Below are 26169 nucleotides of genomic sequence, written 5' to 3'. Positions count from 1 at the left end.
ATATGAACTCATATTTCACTGTAAATTTTGCTTAGTTGATATTGCTTAAAGGCAAATACTGTGTTAGTGATTCTATATTAACACACTATACACATAGTCTCAATAAACATTATACATTGTCTTGCTAATCATTTTCTTGTCTGGTTCAATTTTTCAATATTCTAAATATCATTGTATAGCATAATATCACTATATTGTCCCTAATTGTACATGGTTATAATTTAAATTAATAAAATATTTAAAAATAAACAATTGTTATAGTCACAGAATCATGAAGTGAGTGATATTTTGATTTTTTTTCACTTAGAATAACCCCCTTGAGAACCTTTCAAGCATTCGAGAGATAGAAATCTAGTGTGTTTTTGTGGGAACACAACTAAACTTGTAACAATAATTATGGCTAATATTGGTCGTTAATTTTCATTTTCTGCGTTATTTTTCAGTTTTGATATCAGTATTAGTTTACCTCACAAATTTAGTTGGAAGTGACCTCTAACACTATGTTTCTGAAAAAGTGTGCATATCTTTGTTTTAAGTTTTTACTGTTAGATGAAATTGACCAGTGAATCTTTATGGCAGCTAAATTAATTTTCTCAATGAAGAATAGAATTGCCAGATTTTCCATCTTCATGTTAACTTTTCATGTTAACTTTTATTTTTGCAAGAACATGGTCTATGTGCTCTGTATTGTCAGTTTTTTTTGGTATATACTTCTTTTTTAAAAGATTTATTTATTTGAAAGGTAGAGTTACAGAGGCAGAGAGAGAGAAAGAGGTCTTCCATCCACTGGTTCACTCCCCAAGTGGCTGCAATGGCCAGAACAGGGTCAGTCCAAAGGCAGGAGGCAGAATTTTCTTCCTGGTCTTCTACATGGGTGCAGGGGCCCAAAGACTAGGGCCACCTTCCACTGCTTTCCCAGGTCATAGCAGAGAGCTGGATTGGAAGAGGAGCACCCAGGACTCGAACTGGCACCGTTAGGGTGCAGGTGATGGCTTTACTCACTAAGCCACAGTCCCAGTCCCTGGTATATACTTCTTATTAATGTTTGTTAATGTTTGTAAGACCTAACTCCTTAGATTTCACTGCTGTTGTTAAAAGTGCTAATCAACTTGTGTGGCTATGCCACCACCATCTGAATAAAACTTCCCTCCTAAGGACTTCTAAGGACTTCTTCATCTTTTTTTTTTTTTTTTTTTTTTTTTTACAGGCAGAGTGGACAGTGAGAGAGAGAGACAGAGAGAAAGGTCTTCCTTTTGTCAGTTGGTTCACCCTCCAATGGCTGCCGCGGCCGGCGCACCGCACTGATCTGATGGCAGGAGCCAGGTACTTATCCTGGTCTCCCATGGGGTGCAGGGCCCAAGGACTTGGGCAATCCTCCCCTGCACTCCCTGGCCATAGCAGAGAGCTGGCCTGCAAGAGGGGCAACCGGGACAGAATCTGGCACCCCGACCGGGACTAGAACCCGGTGTGCCGGCGCCGCAAGGTGGAGGATTAGCCTAGTGAGCCGCGGTGCAGGCCTAGAACTAAACTTTAAAATCAGTTGAGTGAAGGATATGGTGAGATGTCCCCAAACCAAATTATAGAATTACTCAGTCCTAAACACTGGGCAAATATTTCCAAAATGCTATTATACCCAACAGCTCATAGAATCTCCCTGATTATCTCATAGCCAGAAAAATCCAAACGTTTGACCATTTGCTGTTTTCTTTACTTGTCTACTAAATCAAGGATAATATTCCCATGGAGCAACGCTTCAACTTTGTGTGAATAACACCATGAAATGTCTTCAAAAAGGAAGACATTCTTTGCCACAATAGCCTTTCTATAAAAGAGTTTAGAATTAGGAAGTAGAAAGCATTAGTGCAGGCCTGGGACAACTTCAAGCATGAAATAAATCTTATATTTGTATTTGTATTTTTGCACTGAACAGGAGGCAGTTTCTTCTCCGTGGGAACAGCTTCAAAGGGTAAGCAGCACTGTCTTTACTTAACAAACATGCTTTTTGAAATACAGCTCTGAAAGTATCACGCAAACTGACTTTTTAATGGTTTTGGGCAACATATTTACATTTTAAACTTTTGAGTTTGCATTTTCCTTTTTTTAATGCTGAATCTGTCAGCTGCTTGGAATTTGTAATTTATGGCTCTGTGGCAATCCAAAATTCTTTATCCTCAAGTGATCCTATTTCCAAGAAAGTTTATGTTACAGTGATAAAAACATCTAAAACTAAAAATTACACTTTGGAGTCCTTATGTGTTTCTAAATGTGTTGTTCTACGTGTGAAACTCCCGCAGTCTTTTTCTGAACGATCTTTGATAGCAGAAAATAGATAAAAAGAAGTTAAAGAATCAATGAGAGAAATATCAAGTCTTTAAGATACCTTCCTTAATACTTACTTTTTGAGCACTTTATTTCATCTTCAATGTTTATCTTGCCTTTTAAACTAATTTTGCTAATCTTTGTTGATTTTTAGTATTTACCAGATGCTTCATTATAACATTAAAATTTCAAAACCAAGGAATAGAAATAACAATCTCTAAGTGTTTATGATTAGCATTATACTAAAAAAAAGCATCTAAACATGCAATTAAATCTGAAGCTTAAGATGTGTTTTTGTAAATATTTATGAACTATCCAGAGGACCAGAGGGGTTGAAGATGCACAAATACATACAGAAATACGCTGATCACCATTCAGCTGTGTATTATTTGAATAAACTACAGTGCTCTATTTTGTCCACTGTGGAAGTTTATAATGTGCCGCTCTTTGCTTAACACGAAACAATTTCTCTATATGATTTTTGTAGGCTGCGATTTGTTTTCTAAACATTCTAGTGTTAAAATGTGGTTCCCTAGTTACACTGGTAACTTAAAAATGCAGGAGCCAAACATTTGCCAGAACTATAAAACTGCACCTGCTTGCTCAGCTTGAAATCATTTGTCTTATTTCTATCACAAAGTACTTATTACTTCTGTGAAAATTTGCCTTTGTTCCCTGAGAACTAGATTTTATATGTTACTGATACTTCTGTAAATTAACATAGTTATATGCAAGAAAATGCTGGTATTTATATGGAAACATTTGCTTGATTTGGGTTAGCTATTTTTCATGTTCCATTTCTAAGAGCTTGTTGAAGAAAAAAAAATCATGTTCTGTTTCTAATTGGTGTGACTTTACCCCATGGAGAGCACTGGCTCACCCTCACTTTTGGCCTGTGTACTTTGCCCCTGATGGTGAGTCAGGAGCACCAGCATTCCTGGGGTCCATTCTGATGATATAAAATTTGGCCAGATAATTCATTGTCAGATGATGCACAGCATGGACATGGCCAGCTTCTCGTGGTGGTAGATCACTAGTAGCTACCCAGAATTGGAAAGTTCATGAGTTATCATTATGCTTGTTTAATAGAAGTCAGGCAAGTCCCAGGTTCTGCTGAAGAGGCAGGTTGGTGATGTAGTGGGACGGAGAGGATCTCCCATAAGATGCACATGAGACCTAAAAACATTAGTAATTTTTATTTAAAAATAATACTGAATACCCTTCCTCATGTGTAATTAATGGTTTTGTTTCTCAAGTACTTGCACGAAGACTTTAGACAAGAGCCATCTAAAGTCTTCTTGGTCCTTCCACAGAACCAGCTATATACACCAGTTTAGGCTATTTGTTGTAAGATATGACTTCATAGATAAAAGTGGAGAGTAAAGTCAGTCCTTAATTCTTCAAGTTCATTGTGTAGATTCAGTCCTCAGTGGCGCTCTCTTACTTGCAGGTCCTGATTCTCGCTGTCTGGAAACAAGTATTTCAGGGTCCTCTGGGATCTTGGAGTCTTCTGCTGGTTCTCCCATGTCTGATATGAAACAAGAACAAAAGACCCTAGAATGCAGGAACTTACATTGTTTCCATTCACATCACATCAGGCAGAGCTACTCATTTTCCCCTGTCCTCCAATGCTCCATAATTGAAAAGATCTGGGGAGTAGCTAGCATTCCCTGCCACAGTAGCAGGTCCCCCATTATTCCCTAAGAGGATATTGGCAAAAAGACAAATTCTGCCTGCACTGGGGAGAGAGTATGCTGTCTTTATTCAAAGACACATGGTACTCATGTGCAATATTTTTAACTTTCTTCACTTCTTAAAGGATCAGATTTGTTGGTCACTGTAAAGTGATATTCCCTGACTTAAATTCAGTCCCACAAAAATGTTGTCATGGAAACAATAAACAGGAAAACCATAGTAACAGAAGTAAGAAATGTGCCAAATTCCTCATCTCAGCCCATTCCCCAAAAGCCATATTAGTCAAGTTTGACTTCCTTAATATTAATAAAAACACTAAGTATCCAACCAACTTTTTAAGCACAGAAAATTTTTCTCTAGACACAAAATACATATCACTGTATAGAGAAATAAATTACTCATAACTGGCAGAGTGTTTGGTAGTTTTATATGGAAAACATGATGCCGTGCTATTTATAGTTAGAGCTTAGCACATAAATGTTCAATAAATGTTGTGAATAGTTGTTTGCTGAATAATGCATTTCTGGCTATTTGCGCTCCAATGGTCTGAATATTAACGGAAAACTTTCCTATAGAATGGAGATGATTTAAGATATTCCATCTTGATCCAGGAATGTTAATATAAATATTTGAGACCATGTATATGATTTTTCAGTTAGTTTTGCTGTCAATTACTATACTTTAAGAAAGAAGAAATTCCAATTGCTAATTATATCAATATTCAGTTAATGCTATGACAAACACTCATGTTTGGAGCAGATTGCATTTTCTAAACTGGCCCATTCTTCATGGCCTTGTTAATTTGACCTTGATACTTCTTCCTTCTTCCATTGCATTCAATGATGCGAAAATGTCATATCCCCAACCCCTATACATTGTAGGGCAGTGGATTTTGTGACTACTCCAACCAGTAATGCATGATTGAAAGGATACAACTGAATTTCTGATCATTAATCGTAAAAATGCTAGATATTTCACTTTCGTTTTTTTTTTTTTTGGATGCTTGCTGTCAGATTTTCTGTTGGAAAGAAGTCAAATTTATAATGTCTACTTGGATAAAATATTTTAGATTCGAATAAATACACATATTTCAATTACAATAAGTGGATTTAGTCTAATTCAAATAGATTATCCTTCTAAATGGACTAAGCATTTTGCTAAGTTTTTAAAATTATTATTGAATTTAAATTGATTAGAAATACATCTATTAGGACACTTTAGGTGTTCCAATCAACAGCTCAATGTAAGCTTCAGGCAACAGTCAGCATCAACTACCACATGTTTAAGCAAAGATACCTACCGAGGACTCTAGTCACCCAAGTCTTTCTGGTGGTAGCCATGGGTATTGTGGCACTGAGACAACTGTACTGAATCTTAAAGCCATTATGGCAGAAAAAAATATATATAAATATGTAATATAATATATAATAAATATATAAATATAATATAATATATAAATATAATAGTAACTGAACCATGCCTCGTTCGAACATAACTTTGTATCACATTTTATCAGCTTTTTTCCCTGCTTTAGTTGTACCATATATAATACTATTACATATGTGCTTCATCCTCAACTGTTCTACTTGACTTCCACCAAACATGCAGAAAAGAAGCATTCTTCTCTGAAAATTATATACATGTGCTTCTATTCCATCTTCAGTTTGACTCCAATGTTCTTCCTAATATTTTTTCTTAACCTCCATTGCATGACTTGATTATACAGTTCATAAGATAATGTAAATGTAAAGATTATTTTTGCCTTTTCCTAAACAGATTTAGTCTCAGAGCATAGCACAGGATTGACATAAGTAAAATGGTCCCTAAATATTGTATGAATAAACACATATAGAGTTTTAATATGGTTTAAATATTAATACAGAATGCTGTTAACAGTGTGTCATGCTTGACGTGTTATTTCTTAATTCAGACTTGCTATTCAACTTATGTGTGCCTTTACAAAATTAATTATTTGATCATTTAAGTATTTGATGACAAAATTGAACAAAGTTGCATTCACTTGTCATCCTATATTACAAAAATTATAGGGACTGGCATTATGATGTAATGGGTAAAGCAATGGCCTGCAACATTGGCATCCTACATGGGTGTTGGTTCTTATCCTGACCACTCCACTTCCAATCCTGCTCCCTGCTAATGGCCTGGGAAAAGCAGAAGAAAATGGTCCACATACTATGGTCCTTGCTACCAATGTGGGAGACCTGGATTAAACTCCTAGATCCTGACTTTTAGCCAGGCAGAGCACTGATCAATGTAGCCATCTGGGGAGTGAACCAGCTGATGTAAGGTGTATCTCTCTGCCTCTCTCCCTGTCTCTGTAACTTTGACTTTCAAAATAGATAAATAAATCTTTTTTAAAAATTGTGGCTATTTACCTACTGAAAGTGTTTTTTGCATTCACTAATTATATTAAGGTCAGTAATAACAACAGAAGTATTTGTTGAATGCTTAGTATATGCCAGAATTTGTTCCTTGTTTGTTTGAGTTACTGAATTACTTTGTTTTACTTGACTTTGTTGAGATATAATTTATCCATTGTCAAATTTGTCTTTGATTTACACCCTTCAATGAACTATGAGAAATGCATAGCAGTGAAAAAATCTTCTCCACAACCAAAAAATAGAACATTTCCACCACATAAAAGATTCCTTTGTACCACATTGTGTTTGAGACCGTTATATAGAAACTGTGTTCTATATAGTTTTGCCTTTTCCAGAACGCTATATAAATGAAAATATATTGAATGCAGTCACTTGAGTTTAGTGTATTTCAGTCAGCATAAGGTGCCTGTGATTCATCAATGTTATTACACTTTTATTCTATTATATTTTTGCATATTTTTCCTACTAATGGACTTTCAGGTTTACTTTTGGGTAATTATAAACAAATGGATACAAGCATCTATGTATAGCTGTTTGTACAAACATATGTTTTCATTTCTGTTTCAAATCTACCTAAGCGTGGGATTCTATGTTATGCAGTGAATGGATACATGATTTTATGAGAATCTATTAAAATGTTCCCCAAAGTGGTGGTGTAATGTGTATTGCCTCCTGAATTGTCTGGGTTCTGAATGGTCTGAATGATACTGTCAGTTTCACTTTAAAGCCGTTCTAATGGATGTTGTAAATAATGGCCTCTTTATTGTGCTCTGTAACACTAGAGCTTCCTCTTCCTGTGTTGCTGTATTTTGGTGCATTATGTGTGCAACCTCCCTGTCCCTGGGCTTATTAAGGAGTGCTCTCAGGAGCGACACCTGAACGAATGAGTGAGGGGTAATATGGATGAGGATGAGCTGTGAGGCAGCTGCACCAGCCCATGGGGAATTCTGAACCTTGCTTTAAAGACCCTTCAGAGATGTTCTGAATTGAGGAAAGGTGTCCATAGCCTCACACTGACTAGTCAGTGGATACTTACTTTCTCAGGAGCAAAGCAACTCTGTTGGGCAGAAGTCCTGTTTTGGAGAAGGTATTAGCAATCAACTGTCAGCAGACCAAACTCCAGGACCTGAAAGATTAAGCATCTCAGTTATGCAGATGGCAATCTGATGGCCCAAGACTGTCTACTTTGCCTATTGTTCTTTAATGAAGCCATGAACCTCCTCACTGCACACACTTACTTGTTGGGCCCTTAAGAAAAGCCACAAACATAAGTTAATATTTGGAAAAGGAATTGAAAAAAAAATATCTCCTGTAGGATCCATGAACTCACTTTTTCATTCAGTTCTCTTAACCCAGTGTTGAGGTTTAGACACTTCGCATGATTGCCATCAATATCATCATGTGCTTCATCGTTGGCTCAGATTTGCACCATGGATTCTGACTTCCCTTGTTTCTCTCTTGTGTGCCTAAAAGAATCAAATGTGGGGCCGGTGCTGTGGCGTAGTGGGTAAAGCTACCGCCTGCAATGCTGGCATCACATATGGGCGCCAGTTCATGTCCTGGCTGTTCTGCTTCCATTCCAGCTCTCTGCTGTGGCCTGGGAAAGCAGTGGAAGATGGCCCAAGTCCTTGGGCCCCTGCACTCGCTTGGGAAAAATGGAAGAGGCTCCTGGCTCCTGGCTTTGGATAGGCACAGCTCGGGCTGTTGTGGCAATCTGGGGGAGTGAACCAGTGGATGGAAGATCTCTCTCTCTCTCTCTCTCTCTCTCTGCCTCTCCTTCCCTCTCTGTGTAAGTCTGACTTTCAAATAAATAAATATTTTTTTAAAAAAATCAGGTGTTCCTAGAGGCCAATATTTTGACACAGCAGGTAAAGCTGCAGCCTGTGATGCCGGCATCCCACATGAGCACTGGTTAATATCCTGGCTGCTTCACTTCCAATCCAGCTCCTGCTAATGGCCTGGGAAAAGTAGCACAAGATTGCCCAAGTGTTTGGGCCCCTGCTGGGTTGTAGACATAGAAGACCAGGATGAAACCTACTTGGTGTCAGTGAGTCTTTAAGTATTTTTTCTGATAACGAAATTAGGTAGCTAACCTCAATTTAAATTGATTATTGGTAGTATGTTTCATAACAGTTCTGGGCCTGCATCGCCCAGGGTCCAGATGATTAAAGAGTAACTGTAACTTGCTTCTTGCAGGCATATTTATAGTTTCGCATGAATAACTTATCTCCTGACAGTGCTGCCCAAGAAAATTCACTCCCAAAGCATTTGCTAGTGTTCATTAATCTTGAATCAGTTGGGAATTTATGATATTAGCTGTACTTATACATCTACAAATAACCGTGGCTTGGCCATGAAATTGTGTGGAGTGTGGGTTGTATCACACACTTGGATGTTGCCTGGCTGAAGCATCATTTAGGACAAAAGTTTGTTTGCTATTGTGGTCTCCTACCATGTGGCAAGCTAATCTTCACTTTTCTTTTTCTTTTTTTTTTTTTTTTTTTGGCGTTGGCAGAGATTTTTTTTTGTTTTGTTTTCCTTTTAGTTTATTTATATGAAGGGAACAAATCTCATGTATTTCCTATATACAGTTTGAAGACTACAATGGTATTTTCAACCCTCCCTCCCTCTCACAATCCTACCCCTCTTCCAGCAACCTTTCTTGTTTTTATTATAATTTTGCGATGATGTACTTTCTTTTTTCTTTTTTCTTTTTTCTTTTTCTTTTTCTTTTTTTTTTTTTTTTTTTTTTTTTTTTGACAGGCAGAGTGGACAGTGAGAGAGAGAGACAGAGAGAAAGGTCTTCCTTTGCCGTTGGTTCACCCTCCAATGGCCGCCCCAGCCGGCGCACTGCGGCCAGCGCACCGTGCTGATCCAATAGCAGGAGCCAGGTGCTTCTCCTGGTCTGCCATGTGGGTGCAGGGCCCAAGCACTTGGGCCATCCTCCACTGCACTCCCTGGCCACAGCAGAGAGCTGGCCTGGAAGAGGGGCAACCGGGACAGAATCCGGCGCCCCGACTGGGACTAGAACCCGATGTGCCGGCTGCGGCGCCGGCCCGCGATGATGTACTTTCAATTTACTTTATAATCACATGCTTAATCCTCCACTAAATAAAGAATTCAACAAGTAGTAAATAGAAAAAACTCAGGAGTAGAGACTGTTTAATCAAATATCAAGATTTCCATTTTACTCATACACATTACTTTATTTTTGGAAGAGTTTTAAAAGAATGAGCAAAGCTATACACAGCCCCGATGGCCTCATCTTGAAATAGGCATTCTATCACATCTGTAGCATTCTATAGCACAGAGCATGTCACAAGGCCAGCATATTTTCAAGCACTGGGTAAGTAGACACCACCACTTCCTCAGGGGCATTTTGTAAAGTCACATGCAAATACTTTGAATACCAGGTAGGAAATAATTGGGGATTTTTTTTTTTTTTTAGTAATGAATGTAACACAATATAAATTCAGTTTTCCACTGGTGATTTTTCTTGCTCTTATATATTGCATAGTTTGTTTAATCTCTGAATTTTAAGGACTTGTAAATAAAAATCTTACTAATATTTGGGGTTTCCTAATTTTTCTCCCACATGTCGAAACCAAACTAAAACAAAAGTATTCGGAGCTGCTCAAAGCAAGAATAACAAATCTTTGCAAGACTAAAAAATCTAGGCAATGATACAAGCCTCATTTTTCATTTTCCTGTAAAATTTATTTACTTGATTGCTGACCACTAAAATAAATACTGGTACAACTGTGGGATTTTCAGTTCTTTCAAATAGTATTGGAATTAGCAGAAATAGAACAGAGGGGATGTGAGGTCAGCCTGTGATATGTGTTAGGGCTGCTGTCTCTAATGTCCCCTTTGGTTCTCATTTCTCACATATTATCAGGGCTCAGCTTTGCTCTGCCTAGATGTCAATCTCCTTTCATTATTAATTTTCTTTTAAAGTGATTTATGTGACACAGAAAAATGAATCGAATGGAGTTAAAAATTCAGAGTAATTCATGTAAATTAGGAAACTAGTAAGAAGATTGTGCCAATAAAGACTTTGGTACTTTAAGTCTAAGTATGTTAGACAGAATAATGCATACAAAAAGATACCTAAATAACGTATGTTTAAAAAATAAGGTATGTGTATGGCATGTATGGGGAATTTTTTTCCATACACATAGATATCATTAGGTAAACATCTCTAAGATCATTTATGACTATAAGACTGAGTGACTAACATCTATTTGCTTTCCATGTTTATTTCTTATTCTCTAGGCTCATCTGCATAAATGCTTAACCTCTTGAAATTTCAACTCATAAAGGTCAATATTAAAAAAATCCAGATTGTTCCAAAAGTATTCATTTTGTGCTAGAAATATCTGGAAAGATAAAAATTTAATTGCCTAGATTTCATTTAAGAAATCAGTCCACCCTAGTCCTCCACTACTGATACGATAGCTTGGTGCTTACTCTTATGTTTGTAGGGTTTTTATCCATATTTGTTTATTAAGTGATGGAGTTCATGGACATGCTGTCTTCATGTGATCCCCAATGGAGCTGAGCATTTCTTATCAGTGTGAGCTTGAACCAGTCCCACATCCTTAAGGATTATCATGTAAGTGGTGATACTAAGCATTAACTTGTTGTCAACTGACTATACTAGTAGCCAAAATATTTCTTATGGCAATGCATATAGGGATTTAGCTAATTATTGATGATCAGCAGACAACAGTTCATAGTTCACCATAAAATATTTTAATAGGAAATGCCTTCCCATGGCCTGTGGTGTTATCCAGGCTTACATCTAATGATAATACTGCTATTTTCATTGTGCGGCTATTTTTGTGACCTGATTTGGTTCATAAAACAACTCTTTGAGAGAGTTAAAGATAGCATCCCTCAACTGCACACTTCAGGAAACCGAGATATGTATTACTGAAATAGTTTCCATATCTGGCATTCTTGAATGACAAAGATCATAGCACAGATTTTTTTAAAAAAGCAAATATGCTATTCCATTCAAGCGGAGACAGAAAATAAACAAATAAATTCCTAAGTAAGATGTCGTTAAAGGGCCAGCATCTTAAGAAACTACTTGTGATGCCTGCACGCTAATTCTGAGTGCTGATTGGAATCCCAGCTGCTCTGCTTCTATCCCAGCACCCTGTTTGTGTGCCTGGGACGATAGTGGAAGATGGCCTACATACCTGGGTCCCTGTCACCCATGTGCAAGACTTGTTTCTAGTTCTGGGCTCCTAGCTTTGGCTTGACCCAGCCTGGGCAGTTGTGGCCATTTTGGGCAGTGAATCAGCAGCAGAAGATCTCTTTGTTTCTCCCTCTCTCTGTCACTCTCCCTTTCAAAATAAATAAAAGACATATTTTAAAAATTAACTCTTGGCAGGCTCCGCAGCTCACTTGGCTAATCCTCCACCTGCGGCGCCAGTACCCTGGGTTCTAGTCCCAGTCAGGGCACCGGATTCTGTCCAGGTTGCTCCTCTTCCAGTCCAGCTCTCTGCTGTGGCCCAGCAGTGCAGTGGAGGATGGCCCAAGTGCTTGGGCCCTGCACCCACATGGCAGACCAGGAGAAGCACCGAGCTCCTGGCTTCGGATTGGCACAGCGCTGGCCGTAGTGGCCATTTGGAGGGTGAACCAACTAAGGAAGACCTTTTTCTCTGTCTATCTCTCTCACTGTCCACTCTGCCTGTCCAAAAAAAAAAATTAACTTTTAAGTAGTGGTAGGTATTATGAAAAAGTTCAAAGATTGTCATATCATTGAGGCTCCTTCAAACTCTGTGAATAAAGCAAATTATAATGAGAGACACTTTAAGACTGAGATTTTGGTGTTAAGATGTAACTACGTGTTGGTGACAAGAGAAACCAACCAATCTAAAAGTCCTTGGATAGAATTCAACATTATATGCTTGAAAACCTTGAAAAGAAGACCAGTGTGGTTATGGTGAGAAAAATAAAAGTAGTACAGCATGTAATCAGAGATATAATCAAAGTTCAAATACTGTAGAGATTTTGACCATAATTGGAAGTAAATATTTTATTATAAAGAAGTAGATTGGAGCCGGCGCCGTGGCTCAATAGGCTAATCCTCCACCTTGCGGCGCCGGCACACCGGGTTCTAGTCCCGGTCGGGGCACCGGATTCTGTCCCGGTTGCCCCTCTTCCAGGCCAGCTCTCTGCTATGGCCAGGGAGTGCAGTGGAGGATGGCCCAGGTGCTTGGGCCCTGCACCCCATGGGAGACCAGGAAAAGCACCTGGATCCTGGCTCCTGCCATCGGATCAGCACGGTGCACACCTGCCGCGGCGGCCATTGGAGGGTGAACCAACGGCAAAGGAAGACCTTTCTCTCTGTCTCTCTCACTGTCCACTCTGCCTGTCAAAAAAAAAAAAAAAAAAAAAAAAAAAAAAAAAAAAGAAGTAGATTAAATAACCTGTAGGAAATTAAACATCATAATTGAATTTTTGGAAAATCATGCTATTTGCTACTGGCAAATGGATTTTGGAACAATAAATACATTAAGTATCTATGGCACTTGCTCATGTAAGCGATGTGGAAACTGGGCTTGGGTGTGTGTCAATGACAGTGGAGAGTAGTAGACAGACAGAAGATAGAGTTTACCAGAAGTTCCTGGAGATTTGCCTTTAGATTAAAAGTGCGAATGAAAAAAAAAAAAAGTAGTGAAGAATTAATTCTAAGGCTTTGAATAAACAACTGGTCAGCTAATAATGACATTTACAGAAGTAGGTATAAATGGGGAAGAATTCATATGGTAACATTTATATGTTTATTACACTTAAGTCATAACGGAAGATGTATATGTCTTCTTTTCTTTAATTATATATTTATTGGCAAGACAATTGAAAGAGATCGCCCATCTGTTGATTTATTCCCCAAATGCCAACAATGGCTACCACTGGGTCAGGCTTAAAGTGGAAAATGGGAACTTAGTCCACGTCTCCCATGTAGTTATCAAGGACTCAACTACTTGAAACATCACTGTTGCCTCCCCTGGTCTACGTTAGCAGGAAGCTAGAATCAGCAGCTGGAATCATATATTGAGGCCAGAAACTTTGATGTAGGACACTGACATCCTAGCCAGTGCCTTCTTCACTGTTTGCCAAATGCCTCTCCCTAATGTACACTTCTGATGTTCAACAAGTTTTACAGATGCATCTTATTTCAAATTGTTCTACTATGTTCAGTCCCTGAAAAAAAAATTATTTTCCGGTTCAGAAGACTACCCTTAAAGATAAAACAAAGAGGGGCTGGCAGTGTGGTGTAGCAGGTAAAGCCACCACCTGTAGTGCCATCATCTAATATGGGCACTGTTTCAAATTCAACTGTTTCACTTCCAATCAGGCTCTCTGGTATAGCCTGGGAAAGCAGTAGAAGATGGTCCAACCCCTAGACCCCTACATCTGCATGGGAGACCCTGAAGAAGCTCCTGGTTTCTGTCTTCAGATTGGTCCAGTTCCGGATGTTGCGGCCACTTGGGGAGTGAACCAGCAGATGGAAGACCTCTCGCTCAGCCTCTCTTTCTCTCTCTCTCTAACTCTGCCTTTCAAATAAATCAACAAATCTTTAAAAAAATAAAACAAATAGATATACATATACATAACAATAATAGACATAGTAACACCTCAGCACACAATGCAAAAATTTTGTAAAAGCAACAATAAAAAAGGACAGGTATCCCGCTTCCCATGATGGATCGTTCTCTCCCTTTTTGATTCTACCAGCTAGTATTAGCAGACACTAGTCTTGTTTGTGTGATCCCTTTGACTCTTAGACCTATCAGTGTGATCAATTGTGAACTGAAGTTGATCACCTGGACTAGTGAGATGGCACCAGCACATGCCATCCTGATGGGACTGCACTGGGATCCCCTGGCACGATTCCAACTCCACCATCCAGGGCAAGTGTGGTAGAGCATGTCCCAAATTGTACATCTCCTCCCTCTCTTATTCCCACTCTTATATTTAACAGGGATCACTTTTCAGTTAAAATTTAAACACCTAAGAATAATTGTGTGTTAATCACAGAGTTCAACCAATAGTACTAGAACAAAACAAAGAGAAAATACTAGAATGGACAAAGTATTACATTGTACATCAACAGTCAGGACAAGAGCTGATCAAGTCACGGTTTCTCATAGTGTCCATTTCACTTCAACAGGTTTCCCTTTTGGTGCTCAGTTAGTTGTCACCGATCAGGGAGAACATATGATATTTGTCCCTTTGGGTCCTCTGAAGGGAGGAGAGAACTTCCACTTTGACTATGACCCTGTCAGAATAAGATCAAAGTCAGCAAACTCAAAAGGCTTCCATAGTCTTGGCAACTCATGACTAGAGCCTAGGGAGATTACTGACGCCATAAACAAGAGTGTCAAATTGGTAAGTCAGCAACAGAAGTCACTGTGTACCTACTTCTCATGTGGGATCTGTCCTTAGTGTGTTGTCCAATGTGAAGTAATGCTATAACTAGTACTGAAACAGTATTTTACACTGTGTGTTTCTGTGTGGGTGCAAACTGATGAAATCTTTACTAAATACATACTGAATTGATCTTCTGTATGTAAAGAGAATTGAAAATGAATCTTGATGTGAATGGAATGGGAGAGGGAGCGGGAGATTGGAGGGGGGTGAGTGGGAGGGAAATTATGGGGGGGGAGCCATTGTAATCCATTAACTGTACTTTGAAAATTTACATTTACTAAATAAAAAACAAATAAAAACAACAACAACAAAAAAAGAACAAGTAACTCAATTACTGATGGGAGGACCTTGTGTCTAAAATTATTTTTGTTAATTCCAGCAGATTCACAAGTAGATTAGCTATACTCAGTAGATTTCATGTAGCACTTCTGTGCAGACATAAAAATCCTTGTAGGATTTCACTTATTTCCAAACTAATTCATGTGGGACAAAATTCATGTGGGACATATTTGTGTAGAGAGAATTACTCTGCCTTTGAAGATCAAGAAGCATAAGAAATGGTAAAAGAGAGGGAAAGGATATGTCAAAAATTATCAAAGTGAATGCAATGCCTTTAACACTAGCCCAGGATCTGAATTCAGAAACTTTGGGATTCATGAGGCCTCCTGAGGAGGGTGCTGATATTAATTTACTTGCATAAAAGGATATTGTAATCGCAGAAACATAGAAAATTGTCTTATTCTTAGTAGATACATATGAAAGCTCTTGGAGATATAGTGTAATGATGTCTGCAAAGTATTTTCAAATGCTCTCAAAATACACGTGCTCACACACATATACAGAAAATTTGCCAGAATGTTAGCACATTTCAAACCTTGGTGGGAAGCCTGTGGGTAGTTCTTGTAAGTGTCTATAATTTCATTTATTTTACATTGTTAGTTTATAGAATCAAGTATTAAGGTGGTGCATATTTCAAGTTGACCTTATTATAGATTTGCGCAACCAAGAAAGTTTTTCTTCACCTTTTTAAACTCTCACCTCCAGCTTTTAAGCTTTCCTCATGTTCTGACAGAACAAAGACTCAATAAACCCACTTGCAGGCAGGCAATGAGACCATGCAATTTTGCAGAAGCTTTTCCAAGCACTATACTGATGACACTAATAGTGAGGTTTTGCACCATAATTTATTGTGGAAAAGCCAGACAGGAGCTGAGGGCCCAGTCTGTTTTACCTCATTGTGGATTTCTAACCAACTCAATAACTTCTCAAATTAAGAAGGATGCAAATAGAATCCAGTTTATTTGTAGCTCATAGAATCCTGCCATAAAATCCTGAGGTTCACTTGATGTCATACCTCGTTAGTAATTTTCTGAATGTTTGTTTCGTTTTCTATTTTCTTAAGCACTTGCTATACAGTGAAGCTGCCTCCTAGGAACAGATTGTTTTCCATAGCTGAAGAACTAACCGGGCTAATCAAATACTCATGTCATCCACTACCACTTTAAAATGTTTCAGAAAACATTCTTTGAGGTAATCTTCCCTCAAATCCCATTTACAACTGGATTTATATAATGAGTAAGTGGATAAACATCTTGTGGAATTAAATGGATGAAAGGGAAATTTTATCATGCAAAATTGTTGTTATCTTTAAAGGAATGCTTAAGTGGAATTTCTCCTAGAAACTCTGGAACTTCCAGATGGAAGGTCTTTAAAACAAGTAATTCCCAAGACATGGCAGACAGTTGGTGAAGATTTATGGGAATTAAGTTTAAGTGAGAGGGAGACTAGAACATGACAGTGACTACAGGAGTATACATTTTACTCAGCACGGTATGCATGATCCTTTGTTGTTCCATCCTTCCATTTCTTTTTACCCAGTGTTTGCTTCTTTACCTTCATCACAAGAATGATGCCTTATGGGAATTTTGAATTTGATTAAACAAGTTGAATTATTCAATGTTTTTGGGGGGTGAAGAAATAAATATAGTTTTGAATCAAATACAAAATATGTATAGTGTCTCATATAATATATTCATGTTGTCAACTATAGTAACAATCCAAACATTCCCACTCATTCAAATTGCTCTTGATATTAGGATAATATTAAATAATCCAGATTCCTTAAAATATACTGCTTTCCTCAAGATATTCTGCTCTTGAGATAAATGATGTAAAGATGAATTAACAGAATTGTTTGACATAGAAAACAAACTCATTAAGGCGCAATCTACTTGTCTTATTTCCTTATAATGTTTGGTCTAGAATGTTTCAATACAAAATGATTTGCAACAAATGAGCTGCCTTTCAATGCATTAAAACTTGAAATGTTTGAAATATTAAGCACTCAACTCAGAATTAGGTTCAATGCCTCAATTACTTTGCAGGACTATGAAAACTTTATAGAGTGTGAGTTGGCATTGTAGGCCTCATGCTATTTTTGTTGTTGTTGTTGTATCTACTCCACATCCCACTCACCTAATACTTACCTTGGATTTCCAGAGAGTACGATATAAGACATAAAGATGCATTAGACACATACATCCTTTACCCAACCTTAAATCTTAGAATAAAGAATGAAGATTTTTTCTTAATCTGTTGCATTATTGATTTGTCTATTTCTCCCTTCCTTCTCTTCTTTTTTTCTCTTCCTTGCTTTAGGACAGTTATGACATTTAGTTGTTTTAAAATTATGATTTATTTGTATTTGTCTTTGAGAGGCATAAACACACACACACACACACACACACACACACACATGCAGAGAAAGAGAGAAAGAAAGAGAGAGAGAGACAAATAGAGAGACAGAGAAGTGGATGGGGAGAAATTTTCCATATAGTGGTTCATTCCCCAGATGTCCACAGCAATACATTCTAGGTCAGGCCAAAGGCAGGTGCTCACAACTCCATCCATTTCTCCAGTGTGGATTACATGGACTCAGGTACTTAGGCCATCATCTGCTGTCTCGCCAGGTGTGCATTGTCAAAAAGCTGAATTGGAAATGGATTAACTTTGATTCAAACCAGGCACTGATATGGGATGCAGATGTCCTAAATGCAACTTAACTGCTATGCCAAATTCCTACCCTGTAAAATTTGAATGTGAACTAATTTAACATTATTTTTACAAGACTGATATTAATTTATTTGTATAAAAGGATATTGTAATCGCAGGAACATAGAAAATCGTCTTATTCTTAGTAGATACATATGAAAGCTCTTGGAGATATAGTGTAATGATGTCTGCAAAGTATTTTCAAATGCTCTCAAAATACACGTGCTCACACACATATACAGAAAATTTGCCAGAATGTTAGCACATTTCAAACCTTGGTGGGAAGCCTATGGGTAGTTCTTGTAAGTGCCTATAATGTCATTTATTTTACATTGTTAGTTTATAGAATCAAGGGAAAATAAACAGGTCCTGGGATAGTTATTTCCTTGTCATTTTGGCTAGGCTTGAACACTCAGTTACTTAATCAAATACAAACCTAGATGTGGTGAAAATAACTTGTAAATGCTAATTAATGTCTATAGTCAATTACCAAGTAAACAATATGATTTAGATTATCTTGGTAGACCTCATCCAATCAGTGAAAAGGATTCATATGAGAATGGAGGTGTTTCTGAAGAAGCAATTCTACTAGGGGACTAAAGCTGCAGCTCCTACCTTAGAATTCCAGCTCGTCTTCCTTATACATAGGGCAGGGCTCCACAATTCATGCACCAATTCGTTGCAGTAAACGCTTTAGTGGATCTGGTTCTTTAGTAGAAACTTAACTGATACACATCTTTACTTCCAGGAGCTTAGCGTATGAATGAATGTGGAGACATGTAAGCTAAATAAAAAGAGAAAAAAAAAAAAAAACATGTATACATACATCTTATACACAAACACACACACAGTCATACATACAAAATGCAGAGAATTAAATGCTATTTTAGAGATTATTACAGATTACTGTGACAAACCATGTAAGACAAACAAGGGAAAATCACAGAGAAAACTGTAATTTACTCAAGGAGAAAGTGTTACGGCTGTGAGGTAGATATTTGCCTATGTGTGTAAGAGGGGCTGAACTTCAAAATTTTTGAAAAATAAATTTAAGTGCAATAGAATAAGGAAACAAGTCCTGAAAGCAGGATCTAACCTCTTGTTTGTCTCCCAAAGCCCGAAATACCCTTGCCTGTCTTATCAAAAGGAATTCGCTGAACTGAGGGAGTGATACAGATGACCCCACTGGACTGAAGGAGTCATTTACTTGTCCAATAGATAAGAATCCTGATGGACAGGGGTTTGTTTAGGGGAATTCCACATCCAAAATCCCCCCCGCCAGACTTCCCCTGAAGAGGGAGGAGGGGATAAGAAATGAGGGACCCATAGCCACGTCTATAAAAAGCCCAGTCCAAATGTAATTTGGGCTCTCAGTTCTTTACTGAGACGCCTGCTTGATCTATCAGGTGTAGCAGCTTCTGTGTCTTCACTTTCACAGATAAACTATGCTAAAATTGCCTCCTCATCTGCTCACTAATTAGCTGTATTCTTCCTCCTCAATAAAACAAGTTCCCAGGTTTCAAATCAGCAGTTACAGAAGTGTTTGAGTGAATATGTGACAACCAATCCATAACTGATAGAATAGTAAAGAAATGTATTTCAAACACATTTTTTTTTATTTAATGAGCATAAATTTCCAAAGTACAGCTTATGGACCACAATAGCCTCCTCCCCACCCCGTATCTTCCCTCCCACCCACAACGCTCCCCTCTCCTACTCCCTCTCCCCTTCCCCTTCACATCAGGATTAATTTTCAATTATCTTTATATACAGAAGATCAATTTAGCATATGTTAAGTAAAGATTTCCACATTTTGCTCCCACACAGAAACACAAAGTGTAAAATACTATTTGAGTACTAGTTATAGCATTAATTAAACTCCTAAGAGTAATTGTGCATTAATTACAGAGTTCAACCAATAGTTTTAAGTAGAATATAAAATGCATCTTTTGTATTGTTGTGGCCCCCCCCACCTCCCTCCCTCCCGTGGCCCTCCCCTCACTCACTCGCTCTCCCATCCTGCCCTTCATCACGTTTCATTTTCAATTACCTTCATATACTGAAGATCAACTTAATATATACTAAGCAGGGATTTCAACAGGTTGCACTCACACAACCGAACCAGGTATAGGGTATTGTTCGACTAGTAGTGTTGTTTTTGAGTTTCATAGTTAAACATATTAAGGACAGAGATCCTGTGTGGGGAGCATGAACCCAGTGACTCCCGTTGTTGATTTAACAATTGACACTCTTATTTATGACATCAGCAATCACCCGAGACTCTTGCTATGAGCTGTCTAGGCTATGGAAGCCCCTTGAGTTCACCAACTCTGAATTTCAAACACATTTATAACCAAATTAATTTATTAATATAAGACCGGTAGCTATGGGTATGAGATACAGAGACAACAGAGTTACATGAGTTTACTGAATAGCATTCTTAGGGGAATTTTCTAGTAGCCAATTAAAAGGTGTAAGTTATGGGCCCAAAGTCATCTAAGCACTTTTTTTGAAAACTGTACCTTCTGATCAACACGTTTTATAGGCGAGTTTACTGTTCAGTTAAAGGCAAATACAGAGACGCCTTAAAATTTGCATTCCCTAAGTAGAGTGAATAAACCACTTGCCAATTAAGGTCAGTTTTTCATATTCCTAGCCTACTTAAATTTTCTTAGTATGATAGATTATCTACAGAATCCAATCTTCTAGCTTATTAATTTTCTATACAGATTATAAATCTGCAAGTAGAAAAGAAATATCTTTGAATTTAAAGATACAATCACCGACAAGATAAATTAGATTTCCAGATGTCTCCTCTTGGTCCAAAGCAACCAACACAGGAGGACTGAATTGGCAATGTGAAAGTTCAGCAGGATGGTGGAGAGAAAATGATGCACAAAGGCAAAGATGTTTTTATTTATTTTTCATGGCAAAGACTTCTTGTCACGCCCTGATGAAAAATATCATTAATTTATTTTCATGAGCAAAATAAATGATTTAACTGCTCACTTAATTGATTTTTGTCAGTAAGGGCCATTTTATCTTACTATTTTCCCCTGTGACATTTAGTTTCAATATATGCCTGCTGCTGCTTCTTTTAAAACAACTGCTACTCTGAATGCAAATTTTTAACCAAAGTGTAACTTGCTTTTGTGATCTAAACAGGTTTACAAAGGAAAGCTAAGAATTCATACGCATTTTAGTCAAGGAGCTAATTGAAAATTAGGAGAACAGGCTATTACTAAAGTTTACTTTGTCTAATGTACATGCAAAGTAACTCACAATTTTGCTTTTATTGGCTCATTGTTCAATCATAGGTCCATGGGAACCTAAAGCAAAAATTGCTGAAATACATGTTTGAAAAAAATGGACTCTACATCAATATTGAATTACTAAAAAAGAAAAAAAAATGGGAGATTTCTGAATATCCTCTCTGAGCAGAATTACTGAAGGGAAGGCAATGCTGGGAAGTAATAAATGAGAAATACATCAGCAAAGAAGGGCAGATTTAGTGATCAGGGTTCAGGTTCCTAGGACAAGAAACATCTCAAACTGATTTTTCAAATCTGCTCACGTTCAAGGGCTGGCAGAGTCCACCCTGCTGTTAGCATTTCAGATGCTGAGTAAAGGCATTTTTAAGACAATACTCAGAATTTGTCAGAGTAGTACACGCAAGCTGTTGCCAGACCAAATGGGTAACTGATTTGATCAACTGTGCTTTTAGCAACAATACAACATTTAAAAATGGCCAAATCTTTCTCATAGTGACCACGGGATATTAACCCTTAGGAGGGGTTTCTTGAACAACAACAACAACCATAAGCAATATTTGTGTCTTTGAAATGGATACTTGTCCTTACTTCCTGCTCGATTTTCAAAGGAAGGTTAAGCCATGATGCTTTCAGTTTGCTTGTTTTGACAGAGTATATGAAAATCTGATGCATATTCAGATATTAAAGCATTTTAAAGAACTAGTGATTCCAAACAGTTCCATCCCCTGTCATTTTCTTCTTCCAGATTGGTCAAAGACGCACATTGAATGTGTTACACACCATGACTTTATCTATGAGGACTTGTCTCATGGGTGTGAGGCAGAAGGAGTAATTGTTGAAGTCGGGAATCCTCAGCGTTCCCCACCCTGTGATTAACTCTAACAAGAAGGGATGTGGCAAGAACAGATCCTGGAAAACGTAAACTTGACATAGAAACTGTGTTCTTGTTTTTCTCAACTGATTATGCTAGAACAGTGCCAAATGATCCCACAAGCTGGGAAGGGTGACCAGGCAGGCAAAGTGGGGGAAACAACAGCAAAAAGGAGGAAAAATCTCCACTTTTCAATTCTTGCTTTTTTTTGTAATTTAGGATATTATTAGAGTGTCACAAAATGAATTAGTTTGTTCAGATTTTTGCTTGATGAATACACGTGTGTGGTTTTGTGTTTTAATTTTTAGGTATTTATTTGGAAGAAAGAGAATCCTGATCTGCTGGTTCCCAAACTGCCTGCAGCAGCCAGGGGTGAACCAGGCCAAGGCCAGGAACTAGGAATTCAATCCAGGTCTCCCATACAGGTGGCAAGGTCCCAACTACTTGGGTCATCATCTGCTGCCCCACAAGGTAAGCGTTAGTAGGAAGCTGGCATGGGGAGTGAGGCCAGGACTCAAATCCAGACACTTTGATATGGGATGAAGGCATCCAACCAGGATTTTAACTGGTAAGTCAAACACTCCGAAAACAATAATGATAGTGAATTAGTTGAAAATAAAGACAGTCAATATGATGTAGCTTGTAAGACATTTGCTAGCATTCCCGTTCCCTTTCTGCTAGACGCCAGTAGCACCACCTCTCCAGGCATGGAGACAAAAAATGTGAGTACACACTGCCAAATGTCTCCTGGAGGGGGATTCTCCCCCACCTCCAGCTGAGAACCTCTGCTTAAGGAAAACAGAACAACAGTGGTGAGAGTAAGAAAAACTAATTAGAACATTATAGAATTATGGAGGAATAGCACAAAGAATGTCAATCAGGAGGTGACCCAAAAATGAAAGACAAAAAGAAGAATGGATGAAGAAACAGGTTTGGGAGGGGACACACGTAGCTGAAGAACTCTGTCTTTGTTTATTCCCCTGGAGAAGTAAAAATAGAGCATCTATTAAAAATGAGAGTGTGATTCAATTTCAGTAGATTTTTAGTGATCTTATAAAGAATATTATATTTTTTAAAGGCAGAGTTACAAAGAGAAAGACAGCAAGATTTCTTCCTGAAATGACTGCAACTGCTGGAGCTTAAACAATCTGAAGCCAGGAGCCAGGAGCTTCCTGTGGGTCTCCCCTATGGGTACAGGGGCCTAAGGACTTGGAACATCTTCTGTTGCCTTCCCAGGGGCATGAGCAGGGAGCTGGATTGGAAGTGGAGCAGCCAGGTCTTGAACTGGTACCCACATAGGATACTGGCAGTGCAGGCAGCAGCTTTACCCACTACACCATAGCACCAGCTACCTGATTAAGGATTTGCATAAATAACTTGCCAAGGAAACAGAGACCAGAGGTGAATTTGCCTAATGATGTGAAGTGAAGCCAATCAATGTATAGCCTCAAGGATCAGCCTCAGGAGGGCTTCTGACAATGATAAGAAAAAAAGAAAAAGAAAAAGAAAACAATAGCAACAACAAAAAAGCAGGATGAAGTTCACTCTTCTTGTCACTCAGTTCCCACCACTTCTGGATGTTATTTCTAATCCCCTGAGGTAGGTGTATGGGAAGAGAAAGAGGTGAAAGGAGGCAGGAAACATCTCTCCCTCCATGGTTCTCCTGCATCCTGCCTTCACTCAGCCTGTGTCCAGCAGGGATGGAAAGCTGTCCTTTCTCTTCCAGGCTATGCTGTGGATTCCTTGAAGGCAACCTGCTGTTTCTTTAGACTGCAGTTTCCATCTGCTGAGCAATGCCTCTAGAGCCTTCGCCTGGTTTTTGTGGATGCAGCTCACGTGTGCCACCAGGAGCCACTTATGATTGCCATCCATCGTGTTGCTATAGGAAGCTGACGTCTGCATAGGATTCATTGTGAAAGACTCCCAGGCCAATGTGCCCCCTGAGCATGTCACACCCAGTCCTCAGGATGCGTGCACTTTGACCTCCTTTTCCCAGTTGGAAGCACAGTGACTTTCCAGCTGTGGCTCTTTCCTGTGCTGCCTCCTTCTCAGCCAGGAGTCAACCCCGTCTCCCACTGAAAGGAATGCATATCGAACTTGTCCAGTGTGCCTGTTACAAATTGTCTCTCTGAGGCACTACCACTCCCATCTCTTTCCTTTGAGGTTGTGAGAATCCTGCACAGCAGTCGTCCTCATAGAATCCCCACTCTCTGCACCCTTCCATTCTCCCCAGTCTCCAACCTGGATTGTCTTTGCTCCAGCTGCTGAGTGAAAAGCCCACAGACTGTGAAACTAGTTCTCAGATATTTCCATTGAAGAGGTAATTGTAGTATGGTAAATTCAACTGTGTTTTTAATCTTCTACAACTGTCACTTCAGGTGAAACTTCCTATTTAATATCTTGCTTTATATATAAAGGGGGAAATGTGTAGAAAGGGTTTAACATTCAAATTAGGCACACAGATGTCACTAAATACAATGCAAAAGGAGAGTAGACACAAGCGGCTAAGCAAATTGTGATCTCTGGAGCTGTCCCCTGTACTGTATTCACAGGGATGGAAGCAGAAGTTGGTCTGGCATTCAGACTTGGGAAGAGGCTCTGAGCGAGACTATATACTCACTCAGAGTTAGCTTAAGCACCTAGATCCACTTGAGAGTGATGGTGTGTCTGTAATTTTCTATCTGGTAACAATCTCACACATTTATACAAAGAGCTTGTTGCAAATTTGGTTGTGCCGCTTTCTCTACCCTCTCCCCCCCAATTCATATGTCAAAGCTCTAACCCTCCATGTGACTGTAATTTGAGACAGTAATTAAAACGTTATAACTAAGGTTTATGAGGATTTAAGGGCAGGGGACTAATCTGATAGAATTTGTGTCCTTGTAAGCATGTGTGCACAGGGGAAAGGCCCTGTGAAATTATAATGAGAATGCAGCCATCTGCAAGCCAGAGAGAGCGGCTTACCAGATGGTAACCCTACAGCACCTTGATCTTGGACTTCTAGCCTCTAGAACTGTGGGAAAGTAAATGTGTGTTGTTAATTAGCCAGTCTGTAGTATTTTGTAATAACATCCCTGGCCAACTAATAGAGGATTTTACCTACATTCAGTTAATACTTAATATAGTCACATCCATAGTATGGATTTGAGAGATAAAGAATTTGAAACTCAGAGAAATAAATCCAAACTTATTTTTTTTTTCCCATTCTGAGCTCTCAGGCCTCTTCTATATTGGTATGCTATAAGTACGTATAACTAGCTTCCATGGTCACTGGCCCAAACAGAAATGATATATGGGCTATTTTTAGTTCAATCACAAGCCTTAAATATGAAGAGGAATAAATTACTAATTTTTGCAGGACTTCAGAGTGGTGTTTTGGAGGATTTATCAGTTCTAATTTCACAGGGGTGTGTGTGCTCACACAGATGATGGGAAGAAAGTCATGATGGCAGACAAAATACCCATGGATTTGACTGTATAATTGGTTTTAGTTTTATTACATTAATGAGCATTTACCATTCTCGGTTCAAATAGAGCAAGTTATTATCACCATACAATATTCTTTTCTGTGGTTTCTGTGGGTAAACTTGGAGGGAAAGCACACTTTCACTTTCTTCCTATCACATCAAAAAATCATCCAAAGATGTGTAGGACTAAGTGAATCATGTAATTTATTTCAAGAATATTAAATGAGAGGCACCTGTGTGTCTGTATATTGGAGACATATCAAAACTTGTGAATGCAGTGGTACTCAGTCCATGAGTTCTTTAGGTGCCAGGTTTGCTGGTTCTTGTAGTTCACACTTCTTATTCTGTTTGAAATGTGAAGTCATTTTCATCCAAAAGCTCTTAGTGAATACTTTCTGAAAGCAAGCCTATTTTAATTTTTTCCCCTATCATTTTTTAAGTCTGACTTGTTTCATTTTTTTCTAATGGGCAATGAAGGATTAGCAGGGAAAATATTAATTATCATCCACTAACCTTTAGTATCCATCAACTGATGTGGGAAGTTTCATGAACATTTGATATCTTGACACTTCTTTGAATAACAAATAATAGGAAAAAAGCATAGCTTACTTAGCCTTATATAAGAGTTCATTTTTCTTAATTTT

At 38.4% G+C, this 26169-nt stretch overlaps 1 long non-coding RNA gene across 1 annotated transcript; it reads left to right on the top strand.

Moving 5' to 3' along the window:
• The first annotated feature begins 1697 nt into the window (after nt 1–1697).
• LOC138849477 (uncharacterized) lies at nt 1698–23566 on the top strand. Its single transcript, XR_011388331.1, has 3 exons — nt 1698–1966; nt 22367–22529; nt 23137–23566. It is a non-coding gene; the product is annotated as an uncharacterized lncRNA (long non-coding RNA).
• The last annotated feature ends 2603 nt before the right edge of the window (nt 23567–26169 follow it).

This window comes from Oryctolagus cuniculus, chromosome 4 (genome assembly GCF_964237555.1).
Source record: "Oryctolagus cuniculus chromosome 4, mOryCun1.1, whole genome shotgun sequence".
NCBI lineage: Eukaryota > Metazoa > Chordata > Mammalia > Lagomorpha > Leporidae > Oryctolagus > Oryctolagus cuniculus.
This window is presented reverse-complemented; position numbering and strand designations above follow the sequence as displayed.